This window comes from Rhinolophus sinicus, linkage group LG05 (genome assembly GCF_036562045.2).
Source record: "Rhinolophus sinicus isolate RSC01 linkage group LG05, ASM3656204v1, whole genome shotgun sequence".
Taxonomy (NCBI): domain Eukaryota; kingdom Metazoa; phylum Chordata; class Mammalia; order Chiroptera; family Rhinolophidae; genus Rhinolophus; species Rhinolophus sinicus.
Genome location: NC_133755.1, coordinates 173625580 through 173649399, shown reverse-complemented (window position 1 = coordinate 173649399; position 23820 = coordinate 173625580). Strand labels below are relative to the sequence as shown.

The 23820-nt window shown below is 40.1% G+C and overlaps 1 protein-coding gene across 4 annotated transcripts in view; it reads right to left on the bottom strand.

Annotated features, from left to right (window-relative positions):
* The window catches only part of TIAM2 (TIAM Rac1 associated GEF 2), a 223415-nt gene that overhangs the window by 181884 nt on the left and 17711 nt on the right, over positions 1–23820 (bottom strand). Inside the window, exon 1 of one of the 4 annotated variants that reach the window (XM_074333727.1) lies at positions 18106–18160. The exons of the other annotated variants lie outside the window; for them this stretch is intronic. The gene's annotated coding sequence lies outside the window, so the exon portion shown is untranslated. Of the gene's footprint in view, positions 1–18105; positions 18161–23820 lie in introns of those variants that run through there. 4 annotated transcript variants of the gene reach the window in all.

The window sequence follows — 23820 nt, the reverse complement described above, 5'->3', positions numbered from 1 at the left end:
GACAGTAACCTACAAAGCAAAGCCCACTAGCTTATCATCAGATTTCTCAGCAGAAATTCTATAAGCCAGGAGGGAGTGGAAGCAAATATTCAAACTATTGAAAGAGAGAAATTATGAGCCAAGAATGATATATCCAGCAAAGATATCCTTTAGATACGAAGGAGGAAAAAAGACCTTTCCAATATACAGAAACTGAGAGAATTTTCTAACACATGACCTGCACTACAAGAAACACTGAAGGCTATTCGACCTGAAACAAAAAAGAAAAAAAAAATACAAAACCATGAGTAATATCATGAACAGACAGAAGCAGGATATGGCAAGCTCTACACCAAATAGGACACTATACACTTAAATACAACATACAGGGTAAAGAAGGGGGGACTTTTAAAAAGAGGAAAAAGACAACTTGCTACTGCAGCGCAGAAATCAACTCACAGCATGAATAGGGATAATTTGTGACAACAACAAAAAACGGGGTGAGAGAGTAAACGTCTGAGCCAGCAAAAAGGAATGGAGAAAGCAAGCATACTGAAGAAAAGGGAATATTTTAAATATGAAACTTTCTTTTACATAAACTTAATGGTAACCACTAAAGAAAAAAAAAAACATCCAGAACTGAAATATATAACATGAAAAAAGAAGAAATAGAGGGGAAAATCATAGAATACCACCACACTGAAATAACAGACAGCAACAAAAAGGCAAAGAAACAATGGAGACACCATCCTACCAGAAAACCAGAGACAGAATGATAGGAAATTCTCATATATCGATAATCACCCTAAATGTAAATAGACTGAACTCATCAATGAAATGGCACACAGTAGCAGATTGGATCAAGAAACTAAACCCAACCCTTTGCTGCCTGCAAGAGACACATCTCAGCTACAAGGAAAAATAAAGACTCATAGTAAAAGGGTGGAAACTGACATGCTAAGGAAATGGTATTCAGAGTAAACCAGGTACATCCATAATGTTATCAGATGAAACAGACTTCAGGATAAAAAAGGTAACAAGAGACGAAGATGGACATTTCATAATGATAAAGGGGACTATACAACAAGAAGGCATAACAGTCATCAATATTTATGCCCCCAATCAGGAAGCACCAAAATATACCAAGTAACTATTAACAGAACTAAAGGGAGAAATTGACCAAAACGCAATTACTGTAGGGTACCTAAATACATCATTGACAGCTATGAGTAGATCACCCAAACAGAAAATAAATGACAAAATAGCAGCCCTAAATGACACATTAGATGACATGGACATAATGGACATTTATAGAACAGTTCATCCCAGAACTTCAGACTATACATTCTTTTCTAGTGTACATGGAACATTCTCAAGGACAGACCACATATTGGGACATAAAACTAGCCTCAGCAAGTTTAAGAAGATTGAAATCATACCAAGCATAGTCTCTGATCACAAGGCTTTGAAATTGGATATCAACTACAAAAAGAAAGCAGGAAAAACCACAAATACTTGGGAGATTAAACAACATACTCTTAAAGAATGACCGGGTCAAAGAAGAAATTAGAGGAGAGATCAAAAGATACATAGAAACAAATGAGAATGAAAATACATCCTACCAAAATTTTTGGGATGCAGCGAAAGCAGTTTTAAGAGGGAAATTTATATCATTACAGGCCTATCACAAGAGAGAATAGAAATCCCAAATAAATAACCTCACGTTATACCTTAAAAAACTAGAAAAAGAAGAACGAATGAAACCCAAAGTCAGCAAAACGAAGGAAATAATCAAAATCTGAGCAGAACTAAGTGAAATAGAGAACAAAAAGACAATAGAAAAAATTAGTGCAACAAAGAGTTGGTTCTTCGAAAAGATTAACAAAATTGACAAACCCTTGGCTAGACTCACTAAGGTAAAAAGAGAAAAGACACAAATAAACAAAATCAGAAATGAAAGAGGGGAAGTTATCACGGATGCCACAGAAATACAAAGGCTCATCCAAGAATACTATGAAGGACTGTATGCCACCAAATTCAATAACCTAGAAGAAATGGACAAGTTCTTAGAAACATATATTCTTCCTAGGCTGAATCATGAAGAATTGGAAAATCTAAATAGACTGATCAACAGTAAGAAAATTGAATCAGTCACCTGAAACCTTCCCCAAAGCAAAAGTCTGGGACCAGATGGCTTCACTAGTAAATTCTACCAAACATTGAAAGAGGATCTGAAACCTGTCTTACTCAAATTCTTCCAAAAAATTGAAGAAGAGACAATACTCCCTAACTCATGTTATGAGGCCAACATTACCCTGATACTAAAACCTGGTAAGGATAACACAAAAAAAGAAAATTACAGACCAATATCTCTAATGAATACCGATGCAAAACCCCTAAACAAAATTCTAGCAAATTGAATGCAACAATGCATTAAAAAGATTATACATCGTGACCAAATGGGATTCATCCCAGGGGCACAAGGATGGTTTAACATACACAACTCGATCAATGTGATACACCACAAAAAAAAAAAAAAATAAAGGACAAAAATCATATGATTACATCAATAGATGCAGAAAAAGTGTTTGACAAGCTACAACATCCATTTATGATTTAACATTCAATAAAATGGGTATAGAAGGAAATACCTTAACATAATAAAGGCTACATATGGCAAACCCTCAGCTAATATCATATTTAACAGTGAAAGACTGAAGCCCTTTGCTCTACGTTCAGGAACACGACAGGGCTGTCTCCTATCACCTCTGCTTTTCAACATAGTATTGGAAGTCCTAGCCAAAGCAATCAGGCAAGAGAAAGAAATAAAAAGGAAACAAATTGGTAATGAAAAAGTTAAACTGTCACTTTCTGCAGATGACATGATGCTATATATAGAATACCCTAAAGATGCCACCAAAAAGCTAATAGAAACAATACAAGCTATTAGAAACGAATACAGTAAAGTTGTTACAAAATTAACATACAAAAGTCCATTGCATTCCTATATACTAACAATGAAATCTCAGAAAAAAAAATTCCTTTTGCAATTTCAACAGAATAAAATACCAGGAACAAACTTAACCAAGGATGTGAAAGACATATACTGAAAACTGTAAGATATTTTAAAAAGAAATTGAAGAAGACACAAAGAAATGGAAAGACATTCCGTGTTCATGGATTGGAAGAATCAACATAGTTAAAATGGCCATATTACACAAAGCAGCATACAGATTTAATGCAATCCCCATCAAAATGTCAATGGCATTTTTTAAAGAAATAGAACAAATCACCAGGTTTGTATGGAACCACAAAAAACCCCAAATAGCCAAAGCAATCCTAAGAAAAGAGAACAATACGGGAGGTATCACACTCCATGACTTTAGCTTGTACTACAGGGCAACAATAATCAAAACAATATAGTATTGGCAAAAAAACAGATGCACAGACCAATGGAATAGAATTGAGTACCCAAAACTAAACCCACATAAATATGGACAGATCATTTTGAACAAAGCCAAAAACATACAATGGAGAAAAGATAGCCTCTTCAATAAATGGTGCTGGGAGAATTGGAAAGCCACGTGCAAAAGAATGAAACTACTCTGCTATCTGTCACCATGTACCAAAAGTAACTCAAAATGGATCAAAGACCTAAGCATAAGACCAGAAACAATAAAATGCATAGAAGAAAACATAGGTACTAAACTTATGAACCTTAGGTTCAAAGAGCATTTTATGAATTTGACCCCAAAGGCGAAGGAAGTAAAAGTTAAAATAAATCAATGGGCCTATATCAAACTAAAAAGCTTCTGCACAGCAAAAGAAACCATCGACAAACTAAAGAGGCAACCAACTGAATGGAAGAAGATTTTTGCAAACAGTGCCTCCGATAAGGGGCTACTACCCAAAATACATAAGGAACTCATACAATTCAACAACAATCCAATTAAAAAATGGGCAGAGGACCTGAATAGACATTTCTCCAAAGAAGACATACAAATGGCCAACAGACATATGAAAAAATGTTCAACCTAAGTGATCATCAGAGAAATGCAAATAAAAACCACAAGACAAATAGTAACAAGTGTTGGAGAGGCTGTGGAGAAAAAGGAACCCTCATACACTATTGGTGGGAATGCAGACTGGTGCTGCCGCTATGGAAGGGGGTGTGGAGGTTCCTCAAAAAATTAATAGAATAGAATTACCATATGACCCAGCAATTCCTCTCCTGGGTATCTACCAAAAAAAATCTGAAAACATTTATCTGTAAAGATATATGTGTTCCAATGTTCATTGTAGCTTTATTTACGGTGGTCAAGACATGGAAACAACCAAAGCATCCTTTGATAGATGAATGGATAAAGAAGTTGTGGTATATGTACACAATGGAATACTATTCTGCCATAGAAAAGATGAAATATCCATTTGCGACAGCATGGATGGATCTTGAGATTATGCTGAGCGAAGTATGACAGACAGAAAAAGTCGATAACATATACTTTCACTGATATGTGGTATATAAAACTGAAAACAACTACAGAACAAGACAAACAAATGAAGAAACAAAAACTCATAGACACAGACAACAGTCTAGTTATCAGAGGGTAAGGGGGCAAAGGGGTGGTAGATAAGGGTAAAGAAGATCCAATATATTGATGGAAAGAGAACTGACTCTGGGTGGTGAACGCCCAATGGGATTTATAGATGATGTGTTACAGAATCGTATGGCTGAAACCTGTGTAACTTTACTACCCTGTTTCCCTGAAAATAAGACCTAGCGGGACAATCAGCTCTAATGCATCTTTTGGAGCAAAAATTAATATAAGACCCGGTATTACATTATATTATATTATATTATATTATATTAATTATATTATATTATATTATATTATATTATATTATATTATATTATTATTATATAAGACCCAGTCTTATATTATAGTAAAATAAGACCGTATCTTATATTAATTTTTACTCCCAAAAACGCATTAGAGCTGATTGTCCAGCTAGGTCTTATTTTCGGGGAAACAGGTGACAATTGTCACCCCAATGAACTTCAATTAAAAAAAAGATACAATACTTATATTTCAGTTTGTAAATGTCCATTTTAGACTTTGAAATATTCTTTATTATCCAGAAATAAGTATGCTGATGTCCAGTCCTACGATGGTGAGAGGTTTCCTATGGGGGTGGGATATTGTTTGGTGCAGCAGCGACATGGCATTCAGCCCAACCCACTGTCCTGTCCCATGTCCCTCACCACACCCGGGATGACTCTCCCAGACTGTTTGTTTCCCAGTTTTGTTTTTTACCTCTAGTTTCTGCTTCTAAATCTAGGATTTCTGAAAAAGCTTCCTTACTATCAAATGATACAACCCCTGCCCACCTCTCAGAGTTCCCCCTTCACCTCAACCAGCATTACCCATCGAGGGGACAGCACTGAAAACTGGGACAAACAGCAGAACACCAACAAGATAATTCTACTCCAGGGCCCTGAAGTAACACTTAGCAACAAGGAGGTCTGGAAGCCAGAGAAGTGAAGGTGGAGAAGGTGTCGGGTTGACATATAGGTGGAAACTTTCGCTTTGGTATACGACATCTTGCAGCTAATAAAGTTCTTCGTGTATATGTTACCTCTCATCCTCCCAAAAATCCTTTCTTCGTGGTCCTGCATCCACGAAGCAGTGAAGCTGGAATGTGAACTCATGTCTTTGGCCTAAAAATATTTCGCATATTGCTTCTGACAAAAATCCCTAATTCATACCAGAATCCCTATATAATCCATTACTTCTCATTGAACAAATGACAGTAAAAAGTACCGGTATCTTTCATCATATGTAGGAAACTATATAATAATGGAGTTTAGACTTAGAATTAAAGGAAGGTCAACTCCAATCTTTGTGACTACTATAAACACACTTCCCCGTCTATCCAGGAGATCTCTCAAAACCTCTGGGCAACCCACACATTCCCACACATCAGCACCCTCTCCAAGAGGAAGTTCTTTCTTTAAAAGGTAGCCTAAATCTCTCTATCCTGACTCAAGTCCATTTCCTTCTGACCTCTGCTCTATAGACCATATAACCTCCCTCCCACCACTCACACCTCTCTCACTTACTCTTCAGTTTTTAAAGTCTAAGTTTTACTTCTATAATCTCAATCATAAACATACTGGCTTCTTCTATCAGCACTGTCTTACTCAAGCCCCCACCACTTTGTTGGGCAGAGGGGGCAAAGGGCAAAGGAAACAAGCAAACGGTCCATGTCTCACGCCGCATTTTCTCTGCATCCTGCATCCCTTCTCCAGCTAGCCACAAGGAAGACGGCTGAAGGGAAAGTGGAAATATGGCATTCTGTGTCTCCCTGTTTGCCATCTACTCAAATGCAGACAACAATGAGAACAAAGAGCCAGTCTCTTTAACCCCAGGCTTCCCATCTCAGAGACAAGAGAGAAAGGTCAGGCAAAACCCAGTCCACACAGAACCAGTTGGCAGATGGGTCAGAGGGCACCAGGGGGCTGAAACGCTCCTCAGAACAGGTGGGTAATCTGAAGCATGGTGAGGGTGAAGGCTTAATAAAGCGTGGAGCAGTCAGGGACTTTTCTTAAACTTACATTGAGCCTTATTATGCAGGTGCGTTCACTTTGGAAAAATTCGCAGAGCCCCTCACTATGATTTTCTGCCTTTCATACTTCAATAAAAAGGTTTTTAAAGGTTCCTTACTTAGCAATTCAGCAAGGGAGAAAATTCTACAAGTCAAGCTCTCTTTTCTCGTATGACCGGAGAAAAAGACTGCCTCCTTAGTTCCTAAGGGTGAAAATGGAGAAACAAAGAATTCCTCAGGGTTAGCTGGGTATTGCAGACACAGATAGAGCACAAACACCCAGCCAACCACAGCTGCAGATAAAGACGCAGAACAGCCAGGGACACAGAAAAAAGGAAGGACTCGGCAAGAAACCGTGGAGAACACAGTGAAAACTATGTGTGCTGATTTCCGACATTGGGAGAAAGAGCATTTAGTTGTGGGTGGTAAGAGTGGGCTGTGATTTTCTTTTTTCTTTCTTTCAGGAAAATAGAGGTACAGAGAAATGTTAAAGTCTTCATCATTTGAAAAAAATCACTGCAGAGCTATTTGACCCAGGGGAAAGAAAAGATGATAATCCCGGTTTACTTAGGACCTAATATATGCTCTTCATATCGTTTAAGGCTCACAACTAAATCTGAGGTAGGTATTTTATTGCCCAATTTTATGAGTGAGAAAATGGAGGCTCAGGAAATTTGCTAATGGGCATACAGACAATAAATAGTTAGTGGAGAAAAGATCTCAAGGAGATCTAATTCCAAAGATGAGGCTTCTCCCAGAATGCTACACTGGATAACCAGGGCGACTTGGAAGAATGTTCTTGAACAACAGCATAGGAAAACCGTGAAGTAACAATCAGGCAAAGAGGATTCGGAAGTTATAGACTCTTGCCTGAGGACAAAGGCAAAGTCTGGAATAAAAGGCCTGAACCTAACTAATAATTGTAGATTTCCAAACTCTAAGAGTTTGAGAGCTATCAGGGACCTTTGAGATCAATTCACTTTTTGAGGGGGAAAAGGAAACCAAAACCAGAAATAAATAAAATATTTTAACACATCTCCTCCTCCCCTCTTTTTTTCATTCAACATTCTGTCAATAAATGTTTGATGAGTGCCTACTACATGCTAAGGTATTGTCATGGAGGGTGTCATGCGGGGTCTCTGCTCCCGCTCCCCACATAAGAACGCAGGACATGGTGAGGCCAAAAAGGAACACCCACGGAGCCATAGGTAGGGGAGTCATACCACTACGGTCTCACTGGAGGCTGGGTTCACTGGACGTGTGACCTGCTGTCCGTTTTGTCTGCAACCCACCGACGACTCTCTTCCACTCTCCTCCGCTCTCCTCGGCTCTCCTTCGTAGCCACAGCAGTTATATTAGTGGCCAATGGCTCACTGGTTACAGCTGATGGCCAACTAGCCACAGCTGATGGCCATGCAATCACAGTTGATGGCCATTTACTACCTGAGCCAGGCACCTGTCTATGTGAGGCCGAGAGCCTGGAAACTTCTTTCTGGGGCTCTGCCCCCACAGTATCTTTAAAATTCTTATTAATCATCTCAACTTTCTACCTAAAAGATTTAATGATGCACAGTCTGTAGACAGTTATTTTGTCTTTCTTTAACCTGTCTAGGATAGATTTACAAAAAAAGTGGATCAACAATTGTTAATAAAGCATTGAGCATAAGCTTCAAGTCCTAGGAAAATTACAGATATGTTCATATTTTTTTCAAATGAGACACAAATTACAATCTGTTACCATCACAGCCCTCCAAGGGTCATTTACATTGATCAAGCAAGGATTGTGTGTGTGACCCTGTCCCAGAATTAACCATGGTCCACTGAGTGGTCATTTCTATTAACAAGGTTCATAATGCTTTAACATTTGATTCTGATGAGGATAAGAACTTTCAGGCTTTTCCAGAGGCATCTTCTTCTGGGACTGAATTGGGTTTAATTTTCCTAATTATAGAAAAAAAGGGGGCTATATTAAATTCCAAATTGCTTAGACCTTACAGTTCCAGTGATGATGGTCATTACATACACACAGGAATAGCATGGTTTTGCAAAATTCCACTATCATTTTGACTCTTCTGAACTATTTAAACAATAGGAAGATAGAGTTAATGCCAAGAATATAAAGTTAGCAAAATTAAATTTACATCACTTACACATTCATCCAGCAAATGAAGAATCAGCACTTACCAGGATTGAACAAAATATAACAATAGGCTCATTCCTCTAAGCCATATTCCTACCTTTTCCTCTTTGGCTATGAAAGCTTTTTTGACCTAGGTCAGTTTCACTGAAATATAATTTTGAATTTCCTTAATTTTACTTAGAGTGGATTTTTGTTTTAGTTGTTTTCAGTAGTGCTCCTCTACATATTAAAAATATTGAATCAAATAGCTAATAAAAATATCTTTTAATTTTATTTTTAAAAGCTTCATAATAAAGAGCATCTACAAAAGCATGTACAGCTATCACACTTCATGGTGAAAACTCAATGCTTTCTACCTAAGGCCATGAACAAGCCAACATTGTCTTGGAGGTGCTAGCCAATGTGATAAGGCAGGAAAAAAAGGTTAAGTAACCTAGCCAGCATTCAAAAATGGGACTCTCAAGCACATGCTCTGAGGCAGGAGCTCCATGAAGAAAAGCAACTCTGAGGTAAAAAGGCTTCTTTCATTTTTTGATGCACTCAGCTGAGGGGTGTAGCAAACATCCAAATGAAGACATCCATTTGGAAGTTAAAAGCACTGGACCCAGAAGAGAGGCCCTGACTGGGAGTGTATTAACTGGGCAGTAACGAGCGTGTATAAATGGTAGTTTAAGGCAGGAGCAAAACAATAATTATCCACGGAAGAGGACCTGGGATGGCACCCTAGAGAGAACAGCATCATTTGACAGTGGGAAGAGGAAGGAAGATCCAAAGGGAAGCAGAAAAGGAATGGTGACCAAAGAAAGAAGAAAGCCAAGAGAAAGCGGCTGGCCCAGGGGCCAATGGCAGAAGATGCTTCAAGGAGGAGGAAAGAGATAAAGGTGTTCCCGGAAGCAGATAGAGCTGCTCTGAGGAAGATGCACATGACAATTATCTCTTGGGCAAAATTTATTTTTCTGAGTATAACTCATATCTGGCATAGCTCTTTTTTAAATAAGAAGCTAAGACATTCTATTCTTAAACTTCTCTGTTATCTTTAAACCTGAAACACTTGCTGTGCTTCTACTCTGGATTTCAGAACCAAAGGGTTACACCAATTACAAGATTACAAAATACCATATAATGAGATGGATATTTTAAATCATAGATATTATAGACCACAGACAATGTTGCTCAAAAGCATAAGGCTATATTTTATCTTTTTAACTGCTGCCTTGGGGAGAGAGGCCAGCCGCCCTTAGGGAACTAGGCTCGTACAAAACTTAGCCATGGCTCCTGAAAGACCACAGAAGTGGCCCAATGGCCACAACACAAACCATGGTCTCTTTGGGCTGCATTCAAGTAGGGCTTAGGCAGCACTGCAGAGGTCCTAAGACCATCACTGTAGCAGTGAAGATACATGTACTCAACATGAGACCCACCTGGGTTAGCCTATTCCCCACATCCAGGAAGGGAATTAGAAGACCTGGGAACAAGGAAAATCAAAACCAGTTTGACCAGATGTGCGTTCAAGATACAACGTACAGTCCCACGTGCAAGAGCGCCAATGCGGCCAACACAGGAAATCTAAATGAGCTGTAGCCTGGAATTTGAAACTACACTAACTTAACGCATTGCTGTTTTCAACATAAAGACATAAAATATGAGGGGAAATAATTCTTTCATTGGCCAAAAATTCCTTTCGTCTACATACAACACAAATGTTTAATTTAAAAATCTCCTGCGTCCTAAAGAGGCGCAGAGTGCAGAGATGAAAACAAATTCTAATCATCCTCAAAGGATTCTTCCTGAACTATTTTGGCAGCTGCCTCAATTCTCCATTTAATTTTGCTTGTATGAACAAGGATTTAATGATTAATGGCATAGATTACTATCAGCATCTGTATTTTTCAAATGTAAACCCACCCAGTGGCCCGTTCCATGGCACCCCATGGCGAGGGGTGGTGAAGAAAGGATTATCATGTAATCTTTCCAACCTTTAGTTCTTATGCACAGATAAACACGTTTGCAAAGGCCTACGACATGTGTACGTACAAGGAGGAAACACACAGAAATATTGAGGAAAACATTTTGGCAAAATGGTTCAGACTGTTCAACCTAAACATAATTTCCTTTCTCACATTCAGGCAATTTCTCTCGTTGAATCAAAAATTTTTTTCCCCTCACAGATCTTTTATTCTATATGCCATACAGTATATTCTATATTCTATAAAGGGTATTATATACTTTGAAAAACTCTTCTGTCTTTTCCAGTATTTACAGGAGCTATGAATTTGCCCTGGTTTCACACTCCACACCTTCAAAATAGGCATGACGATAACTTTTCAAAATTCCCTCACAAATTAAATACACAAGAAAAGTGAATGAGAACATTCAAACTAATAATGTTATGTGTTAATCCTGAAGTCTATGACCGAGAAATCTCTCCTGATACATTGAGTACCTCTTATTTAAATATAGGCTCTGAAGTTTATTTAGTTTTAAAAGGCCAGAGAGGCATAATACAATACAGATGAACCATTTCCATTTTCAACAACAAACTCTTGTAATTTGAGACAACTAATTTGAAAACTGAGATGAACTATGAAAGAGAAAAAATTATTTAAAATATCAGCAACCATGACTGAATTATTTACAAAGACTCCCTTGGATTAGACTTGACAATTCTAATATACATCCAACACATTGAGATGCACATATGTACATGGGCTTTTAAAAACAAAGAAATTGACAGTACAATTAAGTAACACCTTGAATCAGCTCCCTTAATTAAGAACAAGAAGCATTTATGAATGTGCGTTTTCAGCACAGTATCAAAGGGTGAACTGTGTTAGCAGGTGTCCTGTGAACACCAATTGTATTGAATTTCCTAAAAACTCTTGGCCATATATGACAAAGAGAAGTAACAGTCGAGGAAGAGAAAGACGACCCACATGGGAACTCATTTTACCAAACCCAGGAATGCATTCTCAAATTATTAAATCTTACGACAATCTATTAGACATCATGACCATGCCAGAGCCTTCCATGCCTATTATTTCTCAGGTCTTCTAACAAGAACCAGCAGAGCTCTCAATCTAAATAGAGCAAACTCACTAAAATGAGAGGTTTAATCTCATTATCGGAAACCATGGAATCTCCCTCGTTGAGCCATACATAAGCTCAGGGCCACACTTACCAAAAACATTTATACTAAACAGCAGAATCCAAAATCTAATGTCCGCCCTTATAGACAAACAGCTTTCTTCATGATGTACAAGCTGGTGTTATTTCACAGAAGTGAGGGGAAATTCACGAAAACATTTTCCCACAAGTACTTGATGAATCTAATGAAATCGTGGATCAGTAAACACTCCCTGTAGTACTGAATGCCTCAGCAGACCCCCACGCCCCCCCCCCACCCCTTAGCAGTGGGGTGGACAACACCAAGAGACTGGCGATTTGGAAGTAGGATAAAAGCAGAGATCGTCAGCTCATTGCTTCTTACAGCCACCCATGGTCAGGTCCTTAGTGAGCAATCCTTCTCAACGTTAATCTCTTCAGGGATCATAGGAACAAAATGTTCATAGTAACGTCAAGTTCTTCACCAACAGAAGGGAGTTCAGCTCTAGCATTAACAACCTAAGCCACTTCCTTGTTTCCTAGGAAAAACATGTAGTAAGACTCATGGCAACTGGACTGTGAAGTCGCTGAGGAACAAACTGGATTCCCCCCCTACATAGACTGGAAATTATGAAACTTTCAAAAAACAGCAAATCCTTAATGTTACATACAGTTCCTGAGTATAGAAAAACCTGGAAAGCTTACCAATTCATTTCATGCACCCTAATACAATAAATCAAGAAATGAAGAAAGAATATTGCGCCTACTTTAATGGATATGATGTCAACTTAGGAAATCAAAGATAGTCAACTGGAAATTTGCTAGAATTATTAAGCAAATTCAGTAAGGGGGTCATAAGTATATATACAAAACCATTAGGCTTCTACACATTAGTAATAACAAATTAAACATTGAGGGGAAAAATCCTTTTCATCACTGGCAAAAAAAAATACTAAAGAACTAGGAATAATAATGTGTAATATCTATACTTAAAACTATAAAAGTTTTTACTAAAGGGCATAAAGATAACCTAAAAAATTCTGAAACATTCTATGTTCCTTGGTAGGAAGATTTAAATTAATAGCAGGTCAATTCTTCTTAAATTGCTATACATTTAGTGCAACCCCAAATAGATTTTTCTAACAATGTGACAGGCTCATTCCACAGTTCATCTGGAAGATTAACTTTGTAGAGACTAGCCAAGAAAAATTATTTTGAGGAGAAAAGAATAACAAAAGAGTATCTGTCCTATTAAATGGCAAGATATTCCATAAAATCACGGTAATTTTCATAGTTCGTTAATAAACAGAAATAGTCAAAGTGCAGAAATAGATACAACTTGTTTGGAGATTTAGAATAAGATAAAAGTGGCATTTCAAATAAGTGGAGAAAAGATGGGCACTAGAACCACTAAGTATTTTTTATTCCCAGCCCACTGCTCTGTTGTACGGTCCCCATATGGTAAACCCAGCACTCTCCCTAAGTCACAGACGGTGCCAAGGCCAAAAGGTGAGTGTGAACCGCTTATAGCAGCATTTCACCAAGTCCCAAACCAAGGGTGAGCCCGCGCTTGAACCAAGCCAGAATCATAGTGGCATGTTTTAACTTTCAAGCTTCGCCCCTACACTTCCAGAGGCTGGCTCCAGGGCCAAGGGGCCACACAGGCTGCCATGAGTCACGGATGAATCAGCCCCTCCAAGCCTGCCAGCGCCTGCCTGCGAGCATCCACCTCTAGCACGCAGCCTCTTGGTTACAAAAAACGTTTCCAGTTCTCCCTCAGTATTCTGTAGGGGTCGGTTCCCTTCAGAACATGACAATTAACCATTGTGGATTTTGAGGGGGGAAAAAAAGTAACTACTTAGCATTAAAACATTCTACCCCAACTGGGGAGAAAAAAAAAAGTGAGAAACAATTCCCATTGGAAAAGGATAAGTCTTTTTAATGGGAACCTTCGGGGAGAACTTGGAGAAAGCATGTCAGAAATGATGGCAAGACCATTTGTATCTGCTGAGGAATAAACAAAGATTTTTATCATTCGAAATTCTGAACATGTCCCTAAGGGGAATGCTGTTTAGCTTTTTATGATGTGACAGCTTACCCAGGTCTTAAATATTCCTCTCCTTAGAAGTTCTTTACTTTATCCAGTACCTCGCCAAAGTCACGCAGCATTTTCAGAAGACGGAGCAAAATGCCTGGATATAAGCTGTTTTATGTTTCCACACAGAAATCCAACCTATCATTATCAGGGTTCCAGCAGGGCTGCAAAGCACCTCTGGGCAAGAAAGAACTATAAAAGAAGCTTATTATATTCCTGAAATGGGATTACTGAGAAATGTATAGACCAGAGAATGTTGGATGTTGTTAGTTCTCAAATCTGCCGGAAGAGGCTTACTTGCTCAACAACAAAAAAGGTCCAAGTACTTTTCCGAAGTATTTTTCTTCCCTTCCTTCTTTGCCCTTCTTTGCTCTGTGGAGATGGGTGGGAAAAGGGGAGGGAAGGTGTTCACGTGCATTTGTGCACATGTGTTGGAAATCAGTTTTTAAATGTGATTGGCACGTTTGGCAGGTACTATGGAGTCTAGCTTCAGTGGCCAAAGACATGCATATTTTCAAGAAAATTAATTTTAACTTTGATGAAAAAATATTACAATGTGTATGAGCACACATTCAATTAAAAAATAAAAAAATAAAAAATAAAACCCTTTTAGGAAAAAAAGTTCTATGGAATGCTCCTAACTAAAATGACGTTTAACAGAGTACAAGCTGAGCGCCTGAGCACTGCACCCTTCCAGATCTTTCTCTGAATCCATCAGATGAGTGTTTACAGGGAAGATCTCCAAAGTTCAGCCACCTATAAAGGTCTAGGATCCTAGTTTTAAAACATCTGCATTCCCCACTGCCACAGCAGGACACAAAAGGGGAAGAAAGTTAGGGCCATTTTCTTACTAAAATGAAATCCTGTCTTGGCTCTCCTATGATTTCACTTTCTTTTTATAGCTTGGCTTTCAAACGTAGTAATTGCTTTCTTTTTTTAAAGACATGGATTTACACCACACTGAATTTGAGTGTCTCTATATATAGATTTTGGTCTACTATAATAGCAAATTCACCAGATCCCACCCGTGAAGACCTAAATATAACAGCAAATTAGGAACAGAATCTTCCTATAAAGTAAAAATATTAAAGTATCAAAGATAACTTGTCCATCAGCCACCAAATGACAATTCCTAAATCCAGCTTTTATGAGACTCTCTGGAAGCAAAAAAAAAAAAAAAAAGAAAAAGTACAATTTCTTCCAGGAAATCTGTGGTCTGGAAATTCTAGGCGATTAAAAATATTGCATCACGTTGTTTCATGTCTCTAATAATCTCTCAGCTCTTATCATCACTGGTTCAGATATTGGTACTTAAATCTGAAGTTAACAAAGCAGATATTCTAGACTGCTTTCAATTCTCAGAAAGCAGATATAAAATTCACTCTTGCTTACCAGAGAAAGGTGGCAAGGAGTACTTCCCCAGAATCACGGAGCTGTAGGCAACAGCATGGTGCAGTCAGGCCAAACAGTAAGTGCACTGGGATCAGACTGGGTCAAAACCCAGCCAGGCTGCTGAATTCCTCCCCTTCTCTGAGCCCCGTGTCCCTCTCCACTGGGGGAGGGACTCTGTCCTGGAGAAGTGCAGACTTAAACGGGATGCTGAGACAGCACCTGGCAGACAGAGCCCCTGACATGGGCAGGCTCCTGCAAAGTCAACAAGGAGGTGATGTGGCTGGTGAAGAAGCAGGTGTCGGAAATGCTTCCTCTAATCCCTCCATTTCTCAGATGAGGAAAAACAAGCAAAGACCAGAGAAATTAATGTACAAACCCACAACCCCTATTTCAGTAAGTGGTCTATGGAGCAGGGCAATCAAAGGCTTCAGGTAGGACTTCTAAACATGATGAACAAAAAAGCACAAAACTATTCACGTTCACAAGGGGCTCCACCTCCAAGGAAGCGGGCTAAACCTCTTTATCACTGAGTGTGGACAGAACTAAGACAAGAAGGCCTCCAAAGGATGACGGGAAACATCTGCCTTTATCCAACTTCAAGTGTACCTTCATCTTGGCTTGGCCACTTAAGACCACTCACTTACAGCTGGTTTCAGGCCAGGAGGCCACCCGACACATCACAGCTGCAAAAGCAGGAGAGAACACGCAGACGTGGTACAGTGCCAGCCTGAACCAGATCCCATTCACAGAACATGCAGACTTGGACAGAAGTAGCTGAAAAGGGCAGAGGTCCGTTATGGAAAGACAAACTCTCGGCTGTTAAACTGCAAATTTTCCTAAGAACTCTTTTGCTTCTAATCATAAAGGCCCCTCCCCTCGACCTCTCAACAATCTGCATGTCGGCAGAGTTTGGCCCCTCAGATTTCACTTGAGGCTGAGATTTGGCTCAAAGAGAGCCAGGTGCCAGGTACAAGCAGCCCCTAGAGCGGAGGTCCCCTCCCAACCCCCTACCCCCACCCCCAGATTTTCCTCCAAAGTCCATTTCCTGAAGTGGTTGCAAGTGAATCCAAGCCACATTCAGACATCGTGAACAAAAAGGATTGCAGATTTCAAAATAAAGTAAATTCATTTGCCAGGAAAAAACAGAACGAACACTGGGTTCCTCCTTCTCTCGCAATGCCCTAGTTTGAAAAACCACTTCTTCAAAACAGAAGCCAGAAATCAGGAAACCTAAGATGGATATGAAAATGAATTCACTTTATACATATCCACAGCTGCAAAGCCAAAGCCAAGCCCAGAACAGCACACAAGCCCTGGTAATGCTTTGCCTAAAAACCACAGTCAGCTCTAACATTCACTAATGGGAGCCTATAATTAAGTAGTAACCACACTCTAAGTTCAATAAGCTTTAACTTCTCCTAACTCAGGGGGCTCTGACAAGACACATGGTATTGCTTCCACAAGAGAGCCCCGCGGCAATCTTCCCGACAAGGTGAGAGCACCACTAAGACAACCCAGGCTTCCAGGTTGTTTAGGAGTCTCCACTCAGCATCACGTGTATCACCAGAGACGATGTAAATGAGCTCTTGGAGATGGGCCCGCCCTGTTTAATCTCCTTTAAATGCCGTAGGCTTTCTACAACTTTTGGTAGAGAACTCAGCACCTCTGTACTTTCCCCGCTTTTTATCTCATTTACATTTTCTGCTCAAATGATTTGTGGAAACTTATCAACTTTTGAGAGCTACATCAAGATCAGTGAGTTCATTTTCATAAGCTCCTTTGGCCCAGTAATACAATAGGGGCAGGAAGTAGAAGCAAGAGACACCAAGCGTGATTCTGCAGCTTCGACCAGCTGGGCATTAAACTGTCAACAACACTGAGTGGCTTCAGGTGAAGCAGCATAAAGGCTGGGAGGTCAGGGGCGGGTCTTTATCTGAACCATCTTGGTCTCCCCCTCCGCCTAACACAGCACGGATGTGTGTGGTGTGTGTTCAATGAGGGAATAAACGAGTGACAAGACTGCATTGTACATGTGACAATGAGTGGAGAGACTTGAATTTTAGTCCTATCTTTGACCATGACGAGTTAATGACAAGATACACGGTCAAGTCACTTAACCTACCAGGAATCGGTTTTGAAATGCAGAGTAGAAGCACAGCAATTGTTTCAGGTTTAAAGGTAACAGTGAAGTTTAAGAACAGAAAGTCTTAGCTTCTTACTTTAGTGAGGCAATTGGACGGACGCTATCGAAGACTTCTTGTAGTTCTTAGATCCCATGCATTTTTGTTATCAAAAGTCTGGTGATACCATCCCCTCACACCTATTAGAACAGCTACTATTTAAACAAACAAACAAATAGAAAATAACAACTTTTGGTGAGGTTTTAAAGAAATTGGAACCCTTGTGCGCTGTTGGTGGAATGTAAAACAGTGCAGCCATTGTGGAAAGCAAAATGTATATGCCTCAAAAAACTAAAAATAGAATTACTATACGATACAGCAATTCCACTCTGGGTATATGCCCAAAAGAATTGAAAGCAGCATCTCAAAGAGATATGTACTCCCGTATTCATAGCAGCATTACTCACAATAGCCAAAAGGTAGAAAAATCTAAGTGTCCATATACGGATGAAAGGCCAGACAAGATATGGTATATACATACAAAGCCATATTATTCCGTCTTAAAAAGAAAGGAAATTCTGATATATGCTACAACACGGTGAACTCGAGGACATTATGCTCTGTGAAATTAGCCAGTCACAAAAGGACAAATACTGCATGATTCCACTTACCTGAGGGACCCAGAGCAATCAAATTCATAAAGACAGAGTAGACGGCGGATGCCTGGGGCTGGGAGGAGGGAGGAATAGGGCGTTATTGTCTAATGGGTACAGATTTCAGTTCTGTAAAATGAAATGAGTTCTGGAGATGGATGACGGTGATGGTTGCACAACAATGTGAATATGCTTTCTGTCGCTGAACTGTACTTAATAACGGTTAAAATGGGAAATTTTATGTTACATGTATTTTACCACAATTTTTAAGTTAAAAAATGGATGATGTTTGTAGCACATAAATTATATATCAATATGCCTGATTTAAAAATACATGTATCTTTAAACGTTGCCCCATTCATTCTTCAAATCCACAAGTATTGATCAGTCACCCACTGATCTGCAGCTGATTTCCACAAGCTTCTTCAGGGGTTCCTCTGGCAGGTAGGAAACACCCTTTCACTCCCACTCTTTGAAAAGTGTCAAAGAGGCTGAGGAACTTGGGTCCGGCTGGGAAGTGGTCAAACAGCATGAGAAGCCCAGTCAGACTGGGGGCCATGTTCTACCACCTTGCTGCCTTTTCTAATCTGCCCCTTCAAGCTGCAAAGGAGAAAGCAGAGGCTCAGAAAGGTTAAGTAACTTCCCCAAGATTATACAACTGGCCAGTAGGCGCATGGGCAAGAAGTCAGGTCAACCAGTTATCAGTCTAGCGTTCTTTGCAACAAACCACAGAACACCATATTTAGAGAGAAAAGGTACCTCTGGGGTCCCACTGGAATCTCAAAGGCAGTCCACTGCCACCATTTTCAACCTTCTCCCCATGAAGGACTTTCATTTAATCATTGTTTGTTTGTTTTTTCATTTAATTTCATTTACTTGATTTTTAATTTCATTTCATTTAAGTCATTTCATTTTTTCATGTTTTCGTTCAACAAATCATTTATAAGAACTTAATTTTTCTTTAAAAAATATCCTTTGGATACACATTCTCCCTTATAGCTTCCCATTCGTAGTCAATCAGCAGACATTTATTAGTTGCCTACGAATCTGGATGCTATTAACATGTTTCTTCGAGGTCTCTTCTAGCAGAGACGGAGGGATCTTCAACACTGCCACTATGTGGAATTATCTCAAAGCAATCAAACAAAACTACCATCAGAACACAACCAATGGCCAAAGTGCATGTAAGTTTTCCAGCACTCAAGAGGAGAAAGGGTTCCATGTAAATTCACCTTCAGCTTGCACTCCTATTCCAAACAACATTCCAAACAAACGTTCCCCGTTCTAAAAGGGACCTGGCATTTATCAGACATTTGCTGAGCACAGTACCAGGGCTTTTTCTCCAAAGATAAGGAATCAGTATCCAGAAGTATCGACAGATACGTATCAGTATCTCCATTACAAACAAGGCCATGAAGGTGCAAAGAAGGAAATAACTTGCCCAAAATCACAGAGCAAAAATGACCATTCTAGATTCAATCTCAGGTCAGTCCAATTTCAAATACTATACTTGCCCTCAAATTCGATGATGCCTAAGAAACAGAAAACATACAGGTAGTATTATTATGTGACTAATTTGGATTCTAAAGTACCTTTTGTTAAGATCAAATGAAATGCAAATATATCATCTATTTATTCATTCAACAAACATTCGCGCTCCTCTCAGGAACAGAACTCAATACTACAGACGTTGCCAGAGGCCAAGAAAAAGCTCCACATATTTTATCAGTCCTGGCTTCAAGGGGATTATAGTCTAGTGAAGGCAATGCCAACCTTATCTTCTAGTGAGGGAGATAAAAAATGTTTGAGAGCAGATTTCAAATAAAGATACAAGACAGAAAACCGGTGACATTCCCCCACAAAAAGCTAGAAATAAATGATAAGAGGCAAGGCAATAAATGTCACAGACAGAAGAGAGACTAATGATATTGCCCCTGAAAAATGGTAAGATATGGAAACTGGAAACTGCATCCTGCAGAGAGAAACTGCACTAATAAAGCTCTAGAGCCATGCTACCCTCCCCCATACAAAAAACGTTGAAGAAAGTAAAAAGATGCAAGTGAAATTAATTTTAATAATATATTTTAGTCCAATATATCCAAAATATCATTTTAACATGGGAACAATATAAAAAATTACTAATGAGGTAGTTTCATTTGTATTTTTGTGTTTTTAAACCAGGTGTGTATTTTGCCCTGACAGCACACGTGTGTTGCACTGGCCACATGTTGCAAGTGGCACCTGATATGGACACATACGCCTCGAGGCAAACCAGTTCAAAAGTGGGTTTTTTCCAGGGGCAATGACAAAACCAATCTGGCCAGAGCAGAGACTTCATGAGAAATCCTAAAGAGAGGGTTTAAAGCCAGGCTGCGTTTGGACTTCATCTGTGCAGAGACAAAGGACGTCAGTGACGTTCTAGAACAGGTAACAGGAAGGGCTTTCACCAAACACGGAAGCTACTGCTCCAGCCCCAAGATCTCAGAGTCTCAGGATGCCCCAGATTACGTTTCATCTGCCCGCTCTCACCCTCATGGGGCCCCTGACCCTTGGCCCCTTTCTGAGCAGCCCTCCAACCTCCCCTGTCTCCCTCTCTCAGTTGGACACTCTTTATTCCCAGTCGTTCCCATGATGACAGCCAGAAGCCCCTTGTCCCCTCATTGTCAAGGATAAACCTTATTAGTCTGCACCAGAAGTCAATTCTAAAAGTCTACCTTTCCATCCCTGCTCCTGGACTGGCCAGACCCCCTGAGGACGGCCTTGAAGTGTCACTAATGGGGGGAGGGTTAGGAATTCTAGTTCTCCACCTTTACTAGCGCTCTCTCTGCAGCTTCCGCTTCACAGGCTGTTCTAAACGCCTTGCATCTACTCAAGTATTCATTCAAAGCCACCCTAAAGCCCGCCAGTGCTCAGCAGGTAACCCCACCTCCCATATTAAACAACACTGTCCCTCAACTTCCTTCCTCCAATCCTCAAAATCCTTCTCTACACCTTCCTACCCGCTGGCCTCAGATGTCCTCACTGCCCAGGCCATCACCTGTGCCCTGCAGAGGCCCAGCAGAATGGTGTGTCCACTCCCCAGCACACCTTCCCTCAGCCTCTCCATTTCCAATGCGTCTATTTCCCTTCCTGTGCTTCCAAACCTGCCCATATTCCCAGTGCACTCAGAACAAGCCTTTCTTCGGCCCAGTCACAAGCCGCCATTTTATTTTTATTCTTTTTGGCCCCCAAAGAGTTTCCCTCAAAATCTCTTAAAAAAAAAAAAAGAAAAGAAAAGCACACCCTCATTATCTCTACTTTGCTGACAGCAAGACACGGGTTTCCTTTCCCAACTGCTTTCTGAAAAGTTTCCAGTCCAATGGACCCTTCTCGTTCATTTGCATGAAACACGGAAAAGTTATAAAGAAATTAAAAATCAGCTCCATCTCCACACTCTGACATAATGACCTGGACCATTCTAGCGAGCATCCTTCCCCTACCTGTTTAGGCATACATAAACGCTCAGGTCATTTTCCATGGTGGTTTACCTTAGGCATTTTGTCAGCAGCCTTGTTTCTTACTTGCTTCCCACCTCCTCCCACAGTACCAGCGTCCCTCCTCCCCAGCAGCATTAACATACACAGAGATTGTTTTCTTTATCACTTTATATTCTACAAAAAACAGGATCCTATTATACAGGGTTCTTTGCCTCTTTTCTCATGGGAATCCTTCCAAGTCAAGCGGTACAGAAATCCAAAGCATAGATGGGCCACATTTGATCCAACCAGTTCCCTGTTGAAAGCATCACTTAGTTCCCAGTTCTTTGCCACTACAAACAATGCTGCAATAAATGATCTTGTACAAACAAATTACACACAGCTGCTTTCATTTCTATGGGGTAGAGGCCCAGGGGAGAGGTGGCTGAGTCAAAGGCTATGTGCATTTTAAATTTTAATAGACTCTGCCAGAGTCTTTCCACAGTGGCTCTTCCCACCAGCCATGCTGGAAGATTGCCTTTTCCCAACATTCCTGCCAGCGAGAGGTATTGTCATTTCTAAAGTTTTTACCGGTCTGACAATCTGATAAACATAATGCTTAAAAACTCTCCCTCCCCTCCCACCCTCAGGAAATTAATTCCCTTCTCTGACAGCCTTTTATGAGCCACCTTCTCTGTCCCTTAGTCTTATTTTACTTCCAAAAATTACAGGGACAGCAAAGGCATGTCCCTGTCCCTTTTCTCTGCTCTCTTCACATCCTCTTCTTTGACAACACCTTTCTTCCACAGGGTTTAGTCATCATCCCTAGGAGCTGAAGCCCATCCATATATCCAGCCAAGACCTCTCCCTTGAGCTCCAGACCTCTAACTGCTCATAGGACATTCCTCACACAGCCAGCTGACACCTCACAAATCAGCAGGATCAAACCAAATGCCCCTTGACTTGCGCCCAACCTCCTCTTACTCCGGTGCTGTTGGGAGCACCATCGTTATCATAGGCACGCAGGCTTGGACATCCTGTGCTAGATTTGACTCTCCCCTCACTTTGCCCCCCTATCCAGCCAGGTGCCCAGCCTGGGGAGTTCTCCGTCCCCTCTCCTGGCCGTCGGGTGCAAACTGACCCCAGATCACCAGGACTCCCGCAAGAGCCCGGTTGACCCCCCCAGTTCCAGCACACACCCCCGACCCTGTGGATCCCACATTCCATCACCTCCCCAGCTGCAGATCCAGTGGAGCCCGAACATCATTACCACACATTGAAGACCTTCCAAGCTCTGTTCCAACTGCCTTTCCAGCCTTTCGAGCCCATCTCTTTCACACTCCAAACTCAGCAGGGGCCAGGTCTGGTTCCTCTCATGTCAAGGACATCCTTCTCTGATAGGGGAAGAAAAGGTAAACAGATGCTTCTTAGAATTCCCTCCGCAGCTCTGGCCCTGACAAAATAGTGCCTTTCTTTCTTAGTGTTAAGAGAGAAAATATCAGGTAGAAGAAATTGGGTAAGTAATTGAATCATTTAATATAAACTGACAAGAAATTACAATAGGGTATATGTATGTACTCCAAAATGACCAAACACTAAAGACAGAAGAACAGGAAAACCATCCACCACAGCCAAAAGCATCCTCCATTTATACAAATAGCAGAGAATCGTTTTACAATCACATCTGTCTCCTGATTGAGTTTCATGAATCGGATATTTATAAATGGCTGGCATGAAAGCTCAGCAAGAGAGCCCTGTTCCATTATAATAGGGAAAAAAAATCACGAGGGTGAATTTAAAACACACTTTTTTTTTTTTTTACCAAATAAAACTTGAAGAGAAAAAAAAAAAATCTCAGACTCTATTTGGTGTAATACTTTGTCTTTAAACAAGTAATTTGAAAAAGAAACAGTGAAAATGATAACTTAAACATTTAATTGATGCCTAGGAGTTAAACATTGTCCCAAGTAACTGAGGAAAGATAATAAAGAAATAAGAGATAAGCTCCGTGACCTCAAGGAGTACAAATACTAGCTAGAGAGCTAAAACATGTACCTATGAAACGAGATAAGGGATGAAGAAATATATTTCCAAGGGCAAAAAAGTCAATACAAATGGAATATGAAGAGATTCGTCAAAATCGGTTTTCTGAACTCTGGTACATGGGAAAGTTCCCCACATTCTTTGTGTCAAAGCAAACAAAATAATGATCTGCTCCACCTAAGTTGTTTAAAAAAAAAAAAAAGCCTACCTAACAGTATCTTAAATGTGCTCTAGC